The sequence below is a fragment of the Erinaceus europaeus genome, chromosome 17 (assembly GCF_950295315.1).
Source record: "Erinaceus europaeus chromosome 17, mEriEur2.1, whole genome shotgun sequence".
NCBI classification, from domain to species: Eukaryota; Metazoa; Chordata; class Mammalia; order Eulipotyphla; family Erinaceidae; genus Erinaceus; species Erinaceus europaeus.
In genome coordinates, this window is record NC_080178.1 from 43,810,335 (window position 1) to 43,828,425 (window position 18,091).

Here is an 18,091-nt window from a genome sequence, read left to right on the forward strand (position 1 = left end):
TCCAATTAAAAAAAAGACTAAGGCAAGTAAAAACCTATCAGACTTCATCATATTTAAAAGCTTCTGCACAGCAAAAGGAACCAATGGGGTGCATTGGATCGACCTTCCCGTGGTGCACCCCCTGAGTACCCATTCATTGGGGAAACTGACGATCCTTCCTAGCTGACTGAATCCACATGGATCCCAGTCACTTTCAAAGCCATTTAACTGGCTACAGAAGAAGGGCAAACGCTAGAAGAAGAAGGAACCAATAGCCAAAGAAAGACAGCCCTCTTTACATGACAAACATCAGAGAAGAGTTTAATAACCAAAATATATAAAGAGCTTGCCAAACTCAATCACAAGAAAACATATAACCCCATTCAAAAATGGGGAGTGAACAGGGACAGAATATTCACCACAGAAGAGGTCCGAAAGGCCAAGAAACACATTAAAAAGTGCTCCAAGTCTTTGATTGTCAGAGAAATGCAAATGAATACAACAAAGAGATACCACTTCTCTCCTATAAGAATGTCATACATGAGAAAAGGTAGCAGCAACAAATGCTACAGAGGTTGTGGGGTCAAAGGAACCCTCCCGCACTTCTGGTGGGAATGTGAATGGTCCAACCTCTGTGTAGAACAGTATGCAGAACTCTCAGAAGGCTAGAAATGAACCTATCCTATGATCCTGAAATTCCACTCCTGGGGATGTATCCTAAGGAACCCAACACACCCACCCAAAAAGATCTGTGTACACATATATTATTGGCAGCACAATTTTTTTTTTAATATTTTATTTTATTTATTCCCTTTTGTTGCCCTTGTTGTTTTATTGTTGTAGTTATTATTGTTGTTGTCGTCGTTGTTGGATAGGACAGAGAGAAACGGAGAGAGGAGGGGAAGACAGAGAGGGGGAGAGAAAGACAGACACCTGCAGACCTGCTTCACCGCCTGTGAAGCGACTCCCCTGCAGGTGGGGAGCCGGGGTTCAAACCGGGATCCTTATGCCGGTCCTTGTGCTTTGCGCCACCTGCGCTTAACCCGCTGCGCTACAGCCCGACTCCCGGCAGCACAATTTTTAATAGCCAAAACATGGAAGCAACCCAGTTGTCCAAGAACAGATGAGTGAATGAGCAAGTTGTAGACTGGAGTTGGTGTATTGCACCAAAGTTAAAGACTCGGGGGGGAGGGGGGTGGGGTGGGCGGTTGTAGAGTACAGGCTCAAAAAGTATGACAGAGGACCTCGTGGGGTTCTACTGTTATATGGAAAACTGGGAAATGTTATGCATGTACAAACTATTGTATTTACTGTCAAATGTAAAACATTAATTCCCCAATAAAGAAAGTAAAAAAAATTTAGAACAGAAAGACTACATGCTTGAAGATTGGGGTTCAAGCCGTTAGCCCCCAACTGTAGGGGGGAGATTCACAAGTGGTGGATTAGTGTTGCAGGTGTCTCTCCTCCTTCTCTATTTGTCTCATCTTTTATCAAAAAAGGAAAATATGGTGGGTAGGAGTGATAGATTTTCTGTGGAGGCAGCAAGCACCAGCAATAAGCTTAATGGGAAGAAGGAAAGAAGAAGAGAAGAAAGAGGAGGAGGAGGAGGGGGAGGAGGAGGAGGAGAAGTAAAAGAAAAGAAAAAGAAAAAAAAGGTGTTTTAGGTTTCATAAACACGATTACAAATGGGAGTGAATCATTTTAAGGCCTTCCATTGTAATGCTCCATGACTTACTCCATTACTCTACTTGGTGAGCATATGCTCGGTTTGTGTTTTGTGTAGTGTCAAGCACACTGTACCATCTTTACAAATCACTAAACACTGCATGAAAAGAATGATCAATTATGCACAGTCAGTAAGTAACTTTTCTTTCTTTATTTTTTTGCCTTCATGGTTATTTACTTTTTAAAAAATTTCTTTATTGGGGACATACATTCATTTATGCTGATTGTATGTCCTCAATAAAGAAATTTTTCAGTATCCACACTTGAGGATAAGTAGTCTGATTAGCAACAGAATTTGATAACACAAAAGCATTACATTGTATTGGGTATTTATTTTGGAAATCACAATTTTTCCTCTATCAGACAAAATCACCTTCAGTTCTAGGCCCCTTGGTGTCCAAAGACTTCAATTGGTTTATAGGAGAAAGAAAATTACAAATTGTGTCTGAGAATGCATGGTTCTTCAATATGCGCCCTGCTACTTCACTATTTCATCTTTCCCCACCCAAAAGCTCATTGCATTTGTAACTCCAGGAAATTCACTTCACTGGGCAACTGTTTAGTCATCTTAAGATTATTATGAATACTTACAACTTTATTTAAAGCCTCAGCAAAGAAAAAATATGAAGAGACTTGTAGTCATCTCTGAAAGTAGTGGCTGTTTCACTGCCATAATCAGTAAGGATGTAGGCAGAGAGTGAGTTAACTGCCAGTACCATGCACAAGAATAAAAGCAAAGAGGCAAAGAAGTAAGAGTGAGAACTGATGTTTGCAGAGGACAGTCAGCAGTGTGCATAGGAAATGTATGATTAGAAGCAATGCGTTTTGATGGTGTAAAGAAATGTCACATCAGAGGATCTGGAGAAATACCTCACATGTCACACTGGCTGGTGTTTGAGACCACTGGGGTAACAAAGCTGATGTCATGTGCATAGTGGAGATGAGGCGCAAGCCTAAGAGTATATGGTGAACTTCCAGAACAGGGTAAAGGCAGTGAAAGCTCCATGGTCGTGGAAATGATGATGATGAAGACAACGTGGTAGGTAAACTGAACTCAAGAGTTCGTGAAGACAGCTCTACTATTTGTATTCTGACCTTACTCAGTGCTGAGACACTGAAATGTCACTCAGAAACAATAGGATGCTCTGGATTTCTCCACCCCACCACTACCTTGTATTAAGAAATCAATTAAATAATTTTATAAATCTTTTTCAACCTTATATTTATTTATTATTGAATGCAGAGAAATTGAAAGGGGAGGTGGGGCTAAAAAGGGAAAGAGGGGGTCGTGCAGTAGTGCAGTGGGTTAAGTGCACATGGTGCAAAGCACATAAAGATGATGGTACACAGCCCCCAACCACCACCTGCAGGGGAGTCGCTTCATAAGTGGTGAAGCAGGTATGCAGGTGTATATCTTTCTCTCCACTTTTCTGCCTTCCCCTCCTTGCTGGGCTAGCTTCACCAAAGAAAGAGACGAGGAACTCGTGGCAGTGTGGTCATACAATTCCTTATTGATCCGGTTATCCCAGAATCAGGAGTGAGCACAGTGAGTTTAGGCCACATGGAGCTAGCAAAATAGCCACCTCCCGCTATGCACTCCAGCCCATCTCCTGGCCAGAACTTGGAAGAGAAAGAGCGTGAAACCAGAAGAGCAGCAAGCTTTATAGGGTACAAAACAGAAGTGGCAAGCCTGAAATGGAAATTGCTAGGAAAGGAGGTGGGGAGAGTAAAAAGTATGCTGGGAAGATGGAAGCATCCTTAGCAACTGCTGCAATGGTTTTAACTGAATTAGCAATACCCTGCGGGTATAAATTGGTGGGGATCTTTCAGGCAACACAATGATTATGTAAATAGACCATAGTGTCAACAAGGGAGCAGGGAGCAGAGCAAGGAGGACTGGCTTTAAGGCCTGACACCTCCTCTCTTGATTGATCTCTGTTCTATCCAACAACAATGACAACAATAATAATAACAATAAACAATAAGGGAAACAAAAGGGAAAATAAATATGTTCTAAAAAGCTTGGACATCAGCTGTATAAAGAACAAAAATAGGATTGTACTGCAACTTTAAATATTTATAACTCATGTAAATTTACAGGTATGAGCTCAAACTTTCAAGAACAGAAAAAAATATACCTCTAGGTCCTAAAAACATTTTAGGACAGGCAGAAATAACTTACTTTCATAGTATGCTTACTTGGCTATGCACTTGTCCCCAGTTTGAGCCTGGCCCCCATAGTACTGAAGGAAGCTTCAGTGCTATAATGGCTTTCCCTAATGAGGAGAAATCTGAGGTGGTACTCATGGGTTTAAGTTTATACTGATATTTGCCACCAGATACTAACCACAGGCATGATAACAAAGTAAAGGGAGTAGCTCAGTTCATTAGATCACTAGTCCATACATCTGAAATCCCAGAGGCTGATGGTTCAATTCCTGGGATTTCTTTAGGTCACAGCTGGACAATGCTCTGGTATATCATAACAATTTAAATAGATAAGTGAAACTTTTAAATATTGTTGAAAATTTTAATTTTACAGCACAAGGAAATCAAGAGAGGAGAAGGCATAATGGTTATGCAAAAAGACGTTCATTCCTGAGGTACCAGAATCTCAGGTTTAATTCCTAGCACCACAAGCCTGAGCTGAATACTGCTCAGGGGGGAGGTGCAGGGGGAACTTCCCTAGTGTGGGTGGAAGCTATGGGTGTGAACCTGGATCTGCTCATAATAATGTGTACACTTGAAAGAACAGTAAAATCTTGGGGAGAAGGTTGAAAGGAAGGGGATCATGTAGATGTATAAGATTCCTATATTAAACCCAAAATACCAGGTGCCTGCCTGACACCCTAGACTCAATTCCTGGCATCATACATGACAAATCTCTGCTCTGCTCTTATGTATTCTTTCTCATGAGAAAATACAGGAAGTATTTTAATTCCTTACCATCACTTTTATGGTCCTGTCTCTCCACAATGTTCAGATAACAAAGCTCCCAGAGAATTATTATATTATTCTTTAGAGACTGGGAGATGGGGAGTGAGGGGCAAACAGCATTATGGTTATGCAATGAATCCCTTATGCCTGATGCTTCCAAGTCCCAGGTTCATTCCCCCACACCACCATAAACAAGAGCTTAGCAGTTTTCTGGTAAAGAGAGATGGACAGAGAGATAGAGATAGAGAGAGAGAGAGAAGAGGATGGGTTAGGGAGGAGAGGGGAAGAGACACCACAGCATTTCTTGACCCTTGTGAAGTCTCCCCCAAACAGATGTTCCCATGTGCTGGTCAGGGGCTTAAATTCTGATCCTCAAGCATGGTAATGTACACTGCTGTCTACAAGGTAAGATGTCTCCCAGCCCCACAAAAAATAAAAAATTAATTTAATTAAATAGATTTTAAGGAAAAGCCATGGCCCAGAAGGTGGCACAGTGCCAAAAGTGTCGGGTTCAAGAGAATCAGGTTATGTGCAAGAATGATGCTCTAGCTCTCTCTTCTCAACTACTCATGTGTAAATAACTACATCTTAAAAAAAGAAAGAAAAGAAAAAGGTGGGGTACATTGTCACTGATAACCACCAGCAGCAATCTTGATGACAAAAAAAGAAAGAAAAAAAAAAAAGAGGAAATCACAGGGTCAAAGAGTCAATGGAAAAACACATGCCGACCATATGTGAGGCCCTGCATATAAACAAGGAAAAATAGAACAGAAAAAAAAAATTCAGGCCCAGGTAGTGACACAGCTGCTTAGGCACACACACTATAGTGAGAAAGGACTCAGGTTCAAGGCCCTGGTCCCTACCTGCAAAGGGAGAGCTTTACAAGTTCTTCTAGCGCTTGCCCTTCTTCCGTAGCCAGTCAACAGCGTCAGGTTGAGCCTGATGTAAAGTTTCGAGACCTCCTTTGAATCTGGAGAGGTGGCAGTCGTTGACTATGTGGTTCATAGTCTGTCTGTAGCCACAGGGGTAGTTCGGGTCGTCTCTGGCTCCCCAGCGATGGAACATAGCGGCGCACCTGCCATGGCCTGTTCGATAGCGATTGAGGAGGGCCCAATCATAAAAAAAAAAAAAAGCCGGGTTGACGCTTTCAGGGGTCTGTGATGAGGTGTTTGTCTGTTTGCTTTACAAGTAATGAAGCAGGGCTTCAGGTGTCTCCCTGCCTCTACACAATAAAAAATATTTTAAATCTTTGTTTCTTCTTTATTTTAAAAAGGTACTTATTTATTTATGATAGGAGGGAAAAGAAAGAGAGAGAGAGGGAATTGGTCAGTAGTGCAGCAGGTTAAGCAAGTGGTGCAAAGCCCAAGGACTGACAAAAGGATCCCTGTTTGACCTCCCATCTCTCCACCTGCAGGGGAGTTGCTTCACAAGAGGTGAAGCAAGTCTGCAGGTGTCTATGTCTATATTTCTCTCCCCCTCTCTGTCTTCCCCATCTCTCTCCATTAATCTCTGTCCTATCCAACCACAGCAGCAGCAATAACAACAATAACTACAACATAAAACAAGGACAACAAAAGGGAATAAATAAATATTAAAATATTTAAAATAAAAGAGAGAGAGAGGAAGAACCAGAGAGCATCACTCTGGCACAGGTAATACTAGGATTGAAGGAAGAACCTCAGACTTAAGACTCCAACACATTACCCACTACACCACCTCTATAGTCAACAGAAATTTTATAATTGTGGACAGAAGTTACAGTCCTCTAGTCTTCTTGCTCTCATAAAAAAATAAATAAATAAATAAACCATACCCAAATAAATAGGACTACACGTACTTTTACTTTTCTTACCTTTACTTACTGACAGGAGAAGATTTGGATCCCTTGGGTGGAATTTCAGCTCATTAATAGCATTTCCATGACCAACATAGTACTAGAATAAATTAAACATTTCCAGTTTCACATTTAGACATCAATAAGTTTTCCCTTAGTCTTAAGAGAATGGGGAAATAAGGGTGAGGTAGATAGCATAATGGTTACATGAAGAGACTCTCATGCCTGAGGCTCTGAAGTCCCAGGTTCAAACCCTCACACTACCATAAGCCAGAGCTGAGCAGTGCTCTGGTGTAAAAATAAAAAAATAAAAGAAAGAAATTGGGAAAATAGTTTCACTTTGAACAATACTTCTTAGTCTTGATTATGACTTGAAGTTACCCCTATTCTTAGATGGAAAAAAACTCATAAGACTCACCTATAGCCACTCCAGTTCGGGTTAGATTAGCCAAGGCACAAACAAAGATTGAAAAGAGACTCCAATGTGCCCCAGGATGAAACCTTTAGATTGGCAAAAGTTCTTAGCAAGTCCCAAAACCTAGATAGACACCAGTATCTGTGAGAGAGAACATATGTTCAAATGTATCCATAAACTAGTGTAAAATATATACCTGAAAGCAGAAGTACACTAGAGTTTACAGTGAGTACCCCCCTAACACTTCCTCTCCACTATTCCAACCTTTGTGTCCATGATAACTCAACAATTTGTTTGGCTTTGTACGTTAACACTCTTTTCAGACACCAGGTTCCAGATCCCAACAGGATGCCAGCCAGGCTTCCCTGGATTGAAGACCCCACCAATGTGTCCTGGAGCTCCGGTTCCCCAGAAACCCACCCTAATAGGGAAAGAGAGAGGCAGACTGGGAGTATGGACCAACCAGTGAACGCCCATGTTCAGCTGGGAAGCAATTACAGAAGCCAGACCTTCCAACTTCTGCAACCCACAATGACACTGGGTCCATGCTCCCAGAGGGATAGAGAATGGGGAAGCTATCAGGGGAAGGGGTGGGATATGGATATTGGGTGGTGGGAATTGTGTGGAGTTGTACCCCTCCTACCCTATGGCTTTGTTAATTTATCCTTTCTTAAAAAAATAAAAATTAAAAAAATTAAAAAAAATTCTTAGCAAAGCTTCAAGGCAGTGTAGTTCATGTGAGTATCTTGTAATATGGAATCACTCTTCTGTTACTAGTGATTTACGTTTTCAGAATAAGGCAAGAGTGGTCCAGGAGGTGGCACAGTGGCTAAGGCACTTGACTCTCAAGCATGAGGTCCTGATTTCAATCCCTGGCAGCACATGTACCAGAGTGACGTCTGGTTATTTCTCTCTCTCTTGTATCTTTCTCATAAATAAATAAATAAATAAATAAAATCTTTAAAAAAATAAGGCAAGATAGGAGGGAAAGTGCTTCACAAATAAAAATCTTTGCATTTCCACTTTAATTTTTATTACTCAAAAGTGAAAATTTTTACTAAGGACCTTTCTGAAGGTAGAAATAAGCTGTTTAAACAAAGTCAAATGAGAAATTTTACAGACATTATTCCACTAGCTTTAAATTCAGCACAAGAAGCTTTCTTTCACAGAGTTGCATTACAGGGGTGAGGGGGAGGAAGGGGGAGAGAAGAGAGGGAGGGAATGAAAGTGCACTACAACAGAACCAGAAACCTACTTTATGCACTGCATTGTTATGGTGTAGGGAAATTGTGAGATTGTGGTTGAGCTTGGTGTGGGACCTCCCATTGAAAGATGGGTGCCTGGATGGCATGACCATCCTGTTAGCCTCTCTCTCTCCACTAGAGACCAAGCAAGGAGGGAAACAACCAACAGGATCTGCCCCCCCCCATCAGTATCCCTGCTTCACAAAGACCCTGTAGCCCCTGACACACAGCCCACTTCCTCGTTTCCAAACCAGATAGTTAGCTCTGGGGTTACTGGAAGTTCATCTCTTTGATCATATATGACCCATACATCATTGTTCTGCTCTCTGTCAAACAGTAACTTCAGGCCCTCTCCCAACCCACTCCGTTCCTTTGATCATACCTGATCCATCTTCTCTCTGCCCTCAGGACCCGTCTCTGTATTCTGGTTATTGATAACCCCATTTCCTCATTCCTCCAACCAAATAAACCCTTGCTCAATAGTCACTAATCAAACCCTGACCTTTTCTCAACCTCTAACAATTCCCTCGTTCCTTAGATCATTCACTAGAGAAGTCCTGACCCCCTCCAGGCCGCTTGACTTCCTACCATATATGGAATATACATGTTACTTCCTCCTATGATCCCTTAAACCCCTGCTTTGCTGTTCAATAAACGGATCATTCCTAAACACAGTCTCTGGGTCATTTTATGTCATGTCACTAGCAACGGACACAGAATCCCGTAAGGCCCTACCCCGGCTGCCTCGATTCACATTTTCCTAAGCACCCACTCCTGGTGCGCAACAGGGTGGACATGCCAGGAAATCTGTGCCTGAGAGAGGCCTCCCCACAAAATCCTGGCATTATGGTATAATAATCCTAATTATGTCTCTAGATCCAGCCACAGCCAGCAGAGGAAGGCTGGTATTGCTATCATATGTACCATCCTTCTCTCTCTCTCTCTGTCTCTCTAAATTTTACATATATTACTATTTATTTATTTACTAATGAACAGGTACAAATTGAGAGGGGAATAGAGAGACACCTGCAGCTCTGCTCCACCACTCATGAAGCTTCCCACTGTAGGCAGGGACCAGGGACTTGAACCTGGCTCCTTGCACACTGTAATGTGTGTACTCAAACAAGTGTGCCTGGCTCCCTGAGGCCTTCTACATGTAGTTACAAGTCACTTCATTCCATAATGACTAAGGAAGACTAAATGGACATCCTTGTCTTTTCTTATTTTGCAAACAGATATGGAAGAAATATCTCATCAAGCATTACGTGGTATGTCTAACCTTTTTTAAAGAATATTTTTACCCCCTTTAAAATCTCAGTGCAGTAGTGTATGCAAATGAGCACACAAGACCCAGGTTCAAGCCCCATCTCTACCTGTGAGGTGGAAGCTTCCCTAGCAGTGAGCCAGGGGTGCATGTGTGAGTCAATGTGTGTCTCACTCTGTCTCCCCCTTCTCTCAATTTCCGTATCTATCCAGTAAGTTTAGAAATACAAAATACTATCTATCCATTCAACAATATTCTGTAGTTTTTTTTTCCTAGATGAATTTCTTTTCTCTTAAGTCTTTTGAATTAAATATTTTTAAAGCAGCCAGTTGTCAGGCATTAAGCCAGCCCTCCTGCTCCATCCTGCATTGCTGACAGTATGGCCTATTTACATAATGATTGTTTTGCCTAAAATATCCCCACCCATCCTATCTTCTTTTACCTCCAGACCTGCCCTGCATGCAGGGTAACATCAATCCCAAAAGTGTGGTTGAGATCTTGATGGGGAGAGCATTAAATTTGTGTATGGCTCTGGGTAGTATATTCATTTTGATGATGCTAATTCTTCCAACCCATGAACATGAGATATCTTTCCACATCTTTGTGTCTTTTTCATTATCCTTGAGTAGTGACTCATAATTTTCAGTATACAAGTCTTTTACTTCTTTGGTTAAGTGTATTCCTAGATATTTTTTGTTTTTATTGCTATAGTAAAAGGAGTTGACTTCTGGATTTCAACTTCTTCTAACTTAGTGTTTGCGAAGAGGAATGCCACTGACATTTGAATGTTAATTTGGTAGCCTGACACCTTACTGTATTGCCTGATGACTTCTGAAAGCTTCTTTTTGGATTCCCTAGGTTTTACTTTTTTAAAAAATATTTTTGTTAATATTTATTTATTCCCCTTTGTAGCCCTTGTTGTTTTATTGTTGTAGTTATTATTGTTGTTGATATTGATGATATTGTTGTTGGATAGGACAGAGAGAAATGGAGAGAGGAGAGGAAGACAAAAGGGGGGGAGAAAGATAGACGCCTTCAGACCTGCTTCACCACCTGTGAAGAGTCTCCCCTGCAGGTGTAGAGCCACAGGCTTGAATCAGGATCTGTATGCCAGTCCTTGTGCTTTGCGCCATGTGAGCTTAACCCGCTTCACTAGTGCCCATCTCTCTGGTTAGATTTTTCTATGTAGACTCTCATGTCCTATGCAAATAGGGAGAGTTTGACTGCTTCTCTTCCAATATGTGTTGTTTTAACCGGGCTAGCTTCACAGGTGGGTAACAGAGACGACCAGAGACACACGGCTGAGCTGAGAACGCAGTTTAATCTTTTTTCACGAGTGGGCAAACATGTGCTCCCTTGTCTTTCTCCTCCAGTGGCAGAGAGAGACTCTTAAACTAATCACCACACAGATCTGTCCTGCATTCTTCTCCTCTGGAGGCTGAGGCAGGAACTCAGGAAATATGTAGGGTTGGGGGCAGGGAGAAGGGGAGGCCAGAAACTAGCAGGGGCTAAACCACAATCTTCCAGAGGCAGGGTAGGGGAAACCAAAACCAATGAGAAGCATACAACAAATATGTATGCCTTTAATTCTTTGTTCCTTCCTGATTGCCATGACAAGAACTTCCAACACTATGTTGAATAGCACTGGTGATAGTGGGCAGATTCCATTGCACTTGATGATGACAGGACTTGGGACCTGGTGGTGTCTCATCTAGAAGAGTACACTATCTGCCATTTGCAAAGACCTGTGTTCAAGGTCCTCACGCACAATGGAGATATTTGACAAGTAGTAGAACAGTTTTGCAGGTGCCTCTCCTGCTCTCTGTTTCCCTTTAGTTCATACATTCTATCAAAGAAAGGACTGCCTGAAATAGTGGAGCATCAGGACACCAAGCCCCACATAATATAGTAGTAAATATGGAAGGAATGAAGGGAGGGAAGGAAAGAGGGAGCAAGGGAGGAAGACAGAGAGAGAGAGACTAGCTTTATGGAGGAAGGAACTACCTCCATTTGGGGGAGTCTACCCCACAGCAGTTTCTTTCACTGTTCTCCTAACCTGCTCCCTGACCCAAATGCTCAGCCTCAGGCCAAGAGCAACTAAATACTCTCTTTCCTCAGGAAATGAAAATGAGAGATATATTCATCCCAGGGTGAGCTGCAGAAGAATGGGAGGTATGAGTATAGGGAAGGCTTTCCGTGATGGCCTGGCCCCTGCTTCCAGTTTGGGACCCCACACTCCTGACCCTGGGTCCTGGGCCCCCAACAGACTGTTGATAAAACTACACTGGGAGGGGTTCCTGCTTCAGACTGGCCCCTTCTTCCTCTACTAACACCACTGATCACAAAGCCAAAGGACATGATGCTGATTGACAACTGTTCCTGGCCACCAAGGCTGTCCTGACGCTAAGCATGGTGGCGATGAAGGGCTGCGTGGAGACCCCAGTTGGCTGGCTGAGATGTGCTGAAGCACTAGCTGTGCTGCCCGAACCTTCCCCACTGGAGTCTCCCTGCAAATCCACCAAAACTCACTCTTGTTTGAGTTGCAGCAGTTCTAGTTGCTCCAAGACTTCCTGGTTTTGTTGCTTTTTCTTGGCTAGTTCACAATTGGCATCTCTTTGTTTTAGCAAACTCAGAATAGTCCTCTTGTTTTTGCAGAGATGACAGCAGCATTGGTGATTGGTCTTCAAAGATGTATGAATTCCAAGATGAAAGAGGGGCAGTTCATTTCTTTGAGCTGAGCAAGAAAACAACTGATGGGCTAGTAAAATAGCTGGCTTATACAGTGGCTGCTTTGTCATTGGAGAATTGGGTTTCAGGCCCGGCCCCTCCACACTGAAGGAAGCCTCAGTGCTCTGGTTGCATTCTCTATCTATCTAAAAGAAAAAATAATAATGTTTAAATGTGCGAATGAAGCAGCCACATGTTGAACTCACGTGCTCAAATGAGACTCTGAGCAAAACTTACCAGAAGCAACAGTTCTTTTTTTTCATCCCTATGGTGTGTGTGTGTGTGTGTGTGTGTGTGTGTGTGTGTGTGTGTGTGTGTGTGGTGTGTGTAATCAAACCCCAGGGCCACAGGCATGCAACCACAGAGTCTTCCACTAAGCTCTACCCCTGGCCCAAAGTCCTGCATGTTTAACAAAGGCAATACTCTGGACTATTATGTCCAGAATTGTCAGTTTAACTAGATAATGGTTTGAAAATAGGATGATTTAGGCAAATAAAAAAAGAAGCCATAGTGACGAAAAACATGAAAATGATGGTCAGATATGTTCACTACCATCTGAAAAGAGGTTTCTTGAACCTTCTGCACCTATAGCTCACCTGAGGGTCTTAGTCAGGTGGAGACCTCAATTCTGGGGGTGTGGGAAGGGGCCCAAGATTCTATGGAATGAGCTCCCACCCAGAGAGGAAGTATCACTCTTGTAAAGCCCACTGACATCCCTTCAATCTGCCCTCCAGAGGGTGGGTTCAAACATTCCCAGACAGGGTTATATGCAAGAGTGAGGCAGAAACAACTCTTACAGAAAAAGTGGCATTTCTGGTTCCTATGTGCCTTCATAGCATCTGTGACTCCAAGGTTATTAGCTGCATTCTTCATGAACTGTTTTTTTTTTTTTTTTCTGATTGTAGGCCAGCATTACAGGGAAAAATAATATAAATAAAAAATTAATAAGTAAATAAAACACATGCTGGAAATGTAGTTCTTTTTGTGGACTACTAATATTTCTCTCTACAAAGGCTATGTTTCATAGGAGTCCAAATTATGGGCTTTTCTGTTGTTGTTTTTTTCCTAGCTGAGAAGAGTTTTTTCAGTCAAGGCCTTTCTTTTTCAAACCTAAGGTCTGGCTCAAGCAAGCCAAGCAGAACGGCACCTGAAAATGTGTGACTGTCTATGTTCTTCCCTGCACTCATGCAACAGAGTAGAGTAAACCCTCCTTCATGCTCCAAACCCCTCCCCAGTGCATTTATATAAACTGTGAGGAGATCAGAAAGTAGCATCAGCTCCAAAATGTAGTGCACCAAACATGCCTTTAGTATGTTCCTGGAAACAAGGTCATGACTCAAACTTCATTCTTACACGAAATGCATGATTTGGCACATTGCCAGGCAGACATGCACAGGATATCTGCAGTGACCTTGTCTTGTCTGCTGCCCCCACTGCACCACCTCTCAATCAAAGCATAACACTACCTGGTTCTTGAACACAGCGTCCTTGTCTTCATTATCTGGTATCTCCATAGAATCTCTTGGTCTCTGGATCCTTTTTTTTATGTTTCAGCAGTACAGCAGGCTGTTGGCCTTGGCACGATGCATGCACCCATAGCACAGCTCCTACAATGACACCAAGGGTCTTTCTTACCTTCAGAATTCTTCCTGTGCTCTCCCAAGTCTGGATTACTCCAGGACTGTGTTTGATAAAAAGATGTATGAACAACGATCAGCACAGTGTGTTTGATAGGCTGAGACTTCTGGTTGCAGGAGTGGTCACAATTCTGATTGAAGTGCAGGGTCTACATCAACTCAGAACCCTTGTTCTCCCAGCCCTATTTGTGTTGAGTGGCAGACACCCCATCATTTGCTTGTCTGGGGAGACCAGTACCTGTCCTGCTTTCTCATGATCCCTACAAGTTGTAGTCTCAGAGGTCTGAAGTTCTGTTTTGGTGTTCTTTGATGAACTATGTGGATGTAGTATGCTATAAGAAAGTAACAACTACACAATTACACATCTAGAGTAATGATCATCTTAGAGGCAAATACAGCCAATGGAAGTTGTCTCAGTGGTTCTTTTCTGGGATCTGCATTGCAGAGGTTAGGGATCTATGTGTCTGATAAGACTGGACCTCAATCCCAGCATGCTTGCTTACAACTTGACTTTTGAGCATTATGGACAGCACTGTCTCAGGCATAGAAAATGCAGTCAGTACACACACACACACACACACACACACACACACACACACACACACACTGCCTGTGTAATTAACATTTAAAGCAAAGTTGCTAAACAATGTAAGTGAAATTTCTAGTGTATTTGGAACTGCTGATGACCATGCAGCCCTAGCTTCCTGCTGAGAGACTGTGAGCCCTGGATATCTCTGCTGTCCTCACTATGGAGCACAAACGCTGGGACACAATGTGAAGGCATGAATGGAAATATCTAATATTCCTGAATCAAGATACAACTCAAAGTACATTTAGTAAAGTGTGCGCCACCCCCAAAGACCAGCATGTTACCTTTTGGTTCTTGTTTTTGTAAAGACAGACTTATTAAGCTCCAATGTGATAAGTAATGCTACGGGTGCAATATTTCCAGAGGCTGGGATGGGTTTTTAACCTGGAGGTCTAGGTAGAAAGTTGACTGCAGAATTAAGAGAGAGAGTTGGTTTACTTTCAATCGTTTCCTTTGAGGCTTTAGAGGCCATATAGATATACTGAAGAAAGAAAAATAAGATAGGAACGTATAACACATTCTTACTCTACACCAACAGTGCTAAGTGCTTAATATAATGCAAAATGGACCAGAGAAATAGCATAAGTGGTTAGGCAAAATTCTTTTTTGTGTCTGATGCTTTGAGGTGTCAGGTTTAGTCTTTGGCATAGAGGGGGAAAGATAGTGAGAGAGGGAGAGAGAGAGAGAAATAGGGGGGATAGGAGAGAATGAAAGAAGATTGCATAAATAGCAACTTAAGATAACAAAGAAAATCTCTAAATCGAAGGACCAGTCCTCAAAAGGTTGTCTGACAACTTCTAGGTATCTCTAGCACTTAAAAAAAAAAACAAAATTGGATTTCTCCATATACTTTAAACAAAGTCACATGAGCCACAGACATGAGGACCCTACTATTTTCTATTAAGACGCATAGCTCAGTTTAAAACTACAACTCAGGATATATATATAATGGAACATGGTACATTCAGCTCACTTGATGCATTACTTTTACCTACCTAGGCCATCCTCCTTACCCAGCAGACACCTGAACTTTGACTCTTTTAAGTAGTAGAGAGTCAGAAAAGAGTCTTAGTTGAGAATCTCAGCGATTAGAGTTAAGGTGAGATAGAAAATTCTAGAAACCTCCTAGCTGGCTTGTTCATTAAGTCTATTTCATTCTGTACTTCATGGATATATTCCATTGCTTCCTGTTGCTTTTTTATCAAGCTGCTTTCTGGGGAGTGACGATTTTGAAGGTAGAACAGAAATATAACAAACTCTGCTAGCCATTTTTTCAGAAGAGATCGGAATTGATGGTCAATATCCCAAATTTAGGATTAACATTTGTCAACCACCCACAAGTGTCTACACTGCTTGGAGAAGAGGATGAAGAGGCACTGCATTACTTGACAAGAGTTGAAGTGACAGAATTTGAAGATAGTAAATCAGGTAACAGAATAGACTTTTATTTTGTTGAAAACCCTTACTTTGAAAATAAAGTTCTCTCCAAAGAATTTTATCTGAATGAGAGTGGTGATCCTTCTTTTGAAGGATCCACTGAAATCAAATGGAAATCTGGAAAGGATTTGATCAAATGTTCAAGTCAAACCCAAAATCAAACCAACAGAAAGAGACAGCATGAGGAACCAGAGAGCTTCTTCACCTGGTTTACTGACCATTTTGGTGCAGTCGCAGGTGAGTTAGGAGAGGTCATTAAAGATGGTATCTGGCCAAATACACTACAGTACTACTTGGTTCCTGATATGGATGATGAATAAGGTGAGGGGGAAGATGATGATGATGAAGAGGAAGAAGGATTAGAAGATATGAAGAAGTGGGGGCCTGGTGGTGATGCACATGGTTGAACTCACATGTTACAATGTGCAAGGACGTGGGTTCAAGCCCCCAGTCCCCACCTGCAGGGGGGAAAGCTTCTCAAGTGGTGAAGTAGTACTGCAGCTGTCTCTCTGTCTCTCACCCTCTCTATCCCTCCCTTCCCTCTTGATTTCTGACTGTCTCTATCCAATCAATAAATAGATAATATTTTTTAAAAAAAAAGAAGATATGAAGAAGGAGATGAGGATGAAGGAGAAGTTGATAATGAGGGGGAGGAAAGAGAGGAAGATGAAGGATATGACTAATGAAACACTGATGAATTCCAGCCTTTTTTAATTTTCTCCTGTCCCTAGGAGCAAGTTGCAGTCTTTTTTTCCCCCATTTTCCCTGCCCCTGTGTGCAGTCACCCTGTCTTTAAGGTCTCCTCTCTCCTTTATACAATGGCTATCAACTTATTTTTTGGGGGGATACCTTGAGAAGAATAAGTTGAATAGATTATCCTTTTCTCTTCCAAACTAATATGTTTTTTCATTTAAAACCTTTTTAAGAAAACCTGTATCTTTCTGCAGTTAGCAGAAAGACAGACAGCTTTGTGGTTTTTTTTTTGAATTTTTTTATTTATAAAAGCAAACACTGATAAAACCATAGGATAACAGTGGTACTACTCCCCTATCCTTTTTCAACAAAAACTTTTGGAATCAATACCACCATGCTCTGTGGGAACAAAGAACAACTTTCTGCTCCCTTAGCTCTGCTAGAATCTGGGGGCTGTTAGGCCCCTGTGTAGTAGTGCATAGAATTCTAGCTGTTTTCCTCCTTTCTCTCAGATCTTGAATCTGAGAGGATCATATAGCAAAGCAGACACCTTCCCAGTTTTTGTTTGCTTGTTTTTATTTTTGCCTCCAGGGTTATAGCTGGGGCTCAGTGCTGACACTACAAATTGACTGCTCCTGGTGGCCATCTTTTGTCCATTGTTGCTGCTGTTATTCTTGTTATGACTGCTGTTAGACAGGACAGAGAAAAATTGAGAGGAGGGGAAGTTAGAGAGGAGGAGAGAAAAACAGACATCTGAAGACCTGGTTCACGGCTTGCAAAATGACCCCCCCCCCTTGCAGGGAACTGAACTGGGATCATTGTGCAGGTCCTTGTGCTTCACACTATGTGCGCTTAACCCGGTGTGCTAGCGCCTGGCCCTCATCCTAGTTTTGAATCATCATTCCCAGACTATTCCAGTCTGACTATTCCAGTCTATTTTCAGTCTGAAAATGTAATTCAGGAACTAGGTGGCGACACACCAGTAGAGTGCATATAACAGTGCAGAAGGAGCTGGGTTTAAGCCTCTGATCCCTAGCTGCTGCAGGGAGGGAAGCATCATGAGTGATGAAGCAGTGCTCCTGATGCTACTGCTGCAGATGTTAGTGCTGCAGATGTTCCTTTCCTCTCTTCTCTAACTCCCCCATTCCCTCTCAATGTCTGTCTCTATCCAACAAATAAAGATATGAAATAGTAAAGAAGTGAGTGCAGATGTAAAAATAAAAATGCAATTTCATCAAACTTTGAGCTGTGGGAGTATCATAGACAATGAGCTTTACCAGAGTTTAACTACTGTTAACTGGAAAAGAAAATCATCATAAAATTCCTTTTCAGAATCCAAGTGTTACAAATAATCTTCTCAGTCAAACTGAAAGTCACAATAGATTCAGAACCTGCTACCAACTGCATATCTATCAACAGAGCTTCTTGGCCCATGACAACTAACACTTTCAGTGCAGGTTAAGAAATGTATACATTGGGAGTCAGGGGTAGTGCATCGGGTTAAGTGTACATGGCGCACAGCACAAGGACTGGTATAAGGATCCAGGTTCAAGCCCCCGGCTCCCCACCTGCAGGGGAGTCGCTTCACAAGCGGTGAAGCAGGTCTGCAG

The 18,091-nt window shown here is 42.1% G+C and overlaps 1 pseudogene; it reads left to right on the plus strand.

Moving 5' to 3' along the window:
* The first annotated feature begins 15,517 nt into the window (after positions 1-15,517).
* Positions 15,518-17,091, plus strand: LOC132533713 (protein SET-like; annotated as a pseudogene).
* The last annotated feature ends 1,000 nt before the right edge of the window (positions 17,092-18,091 follow it).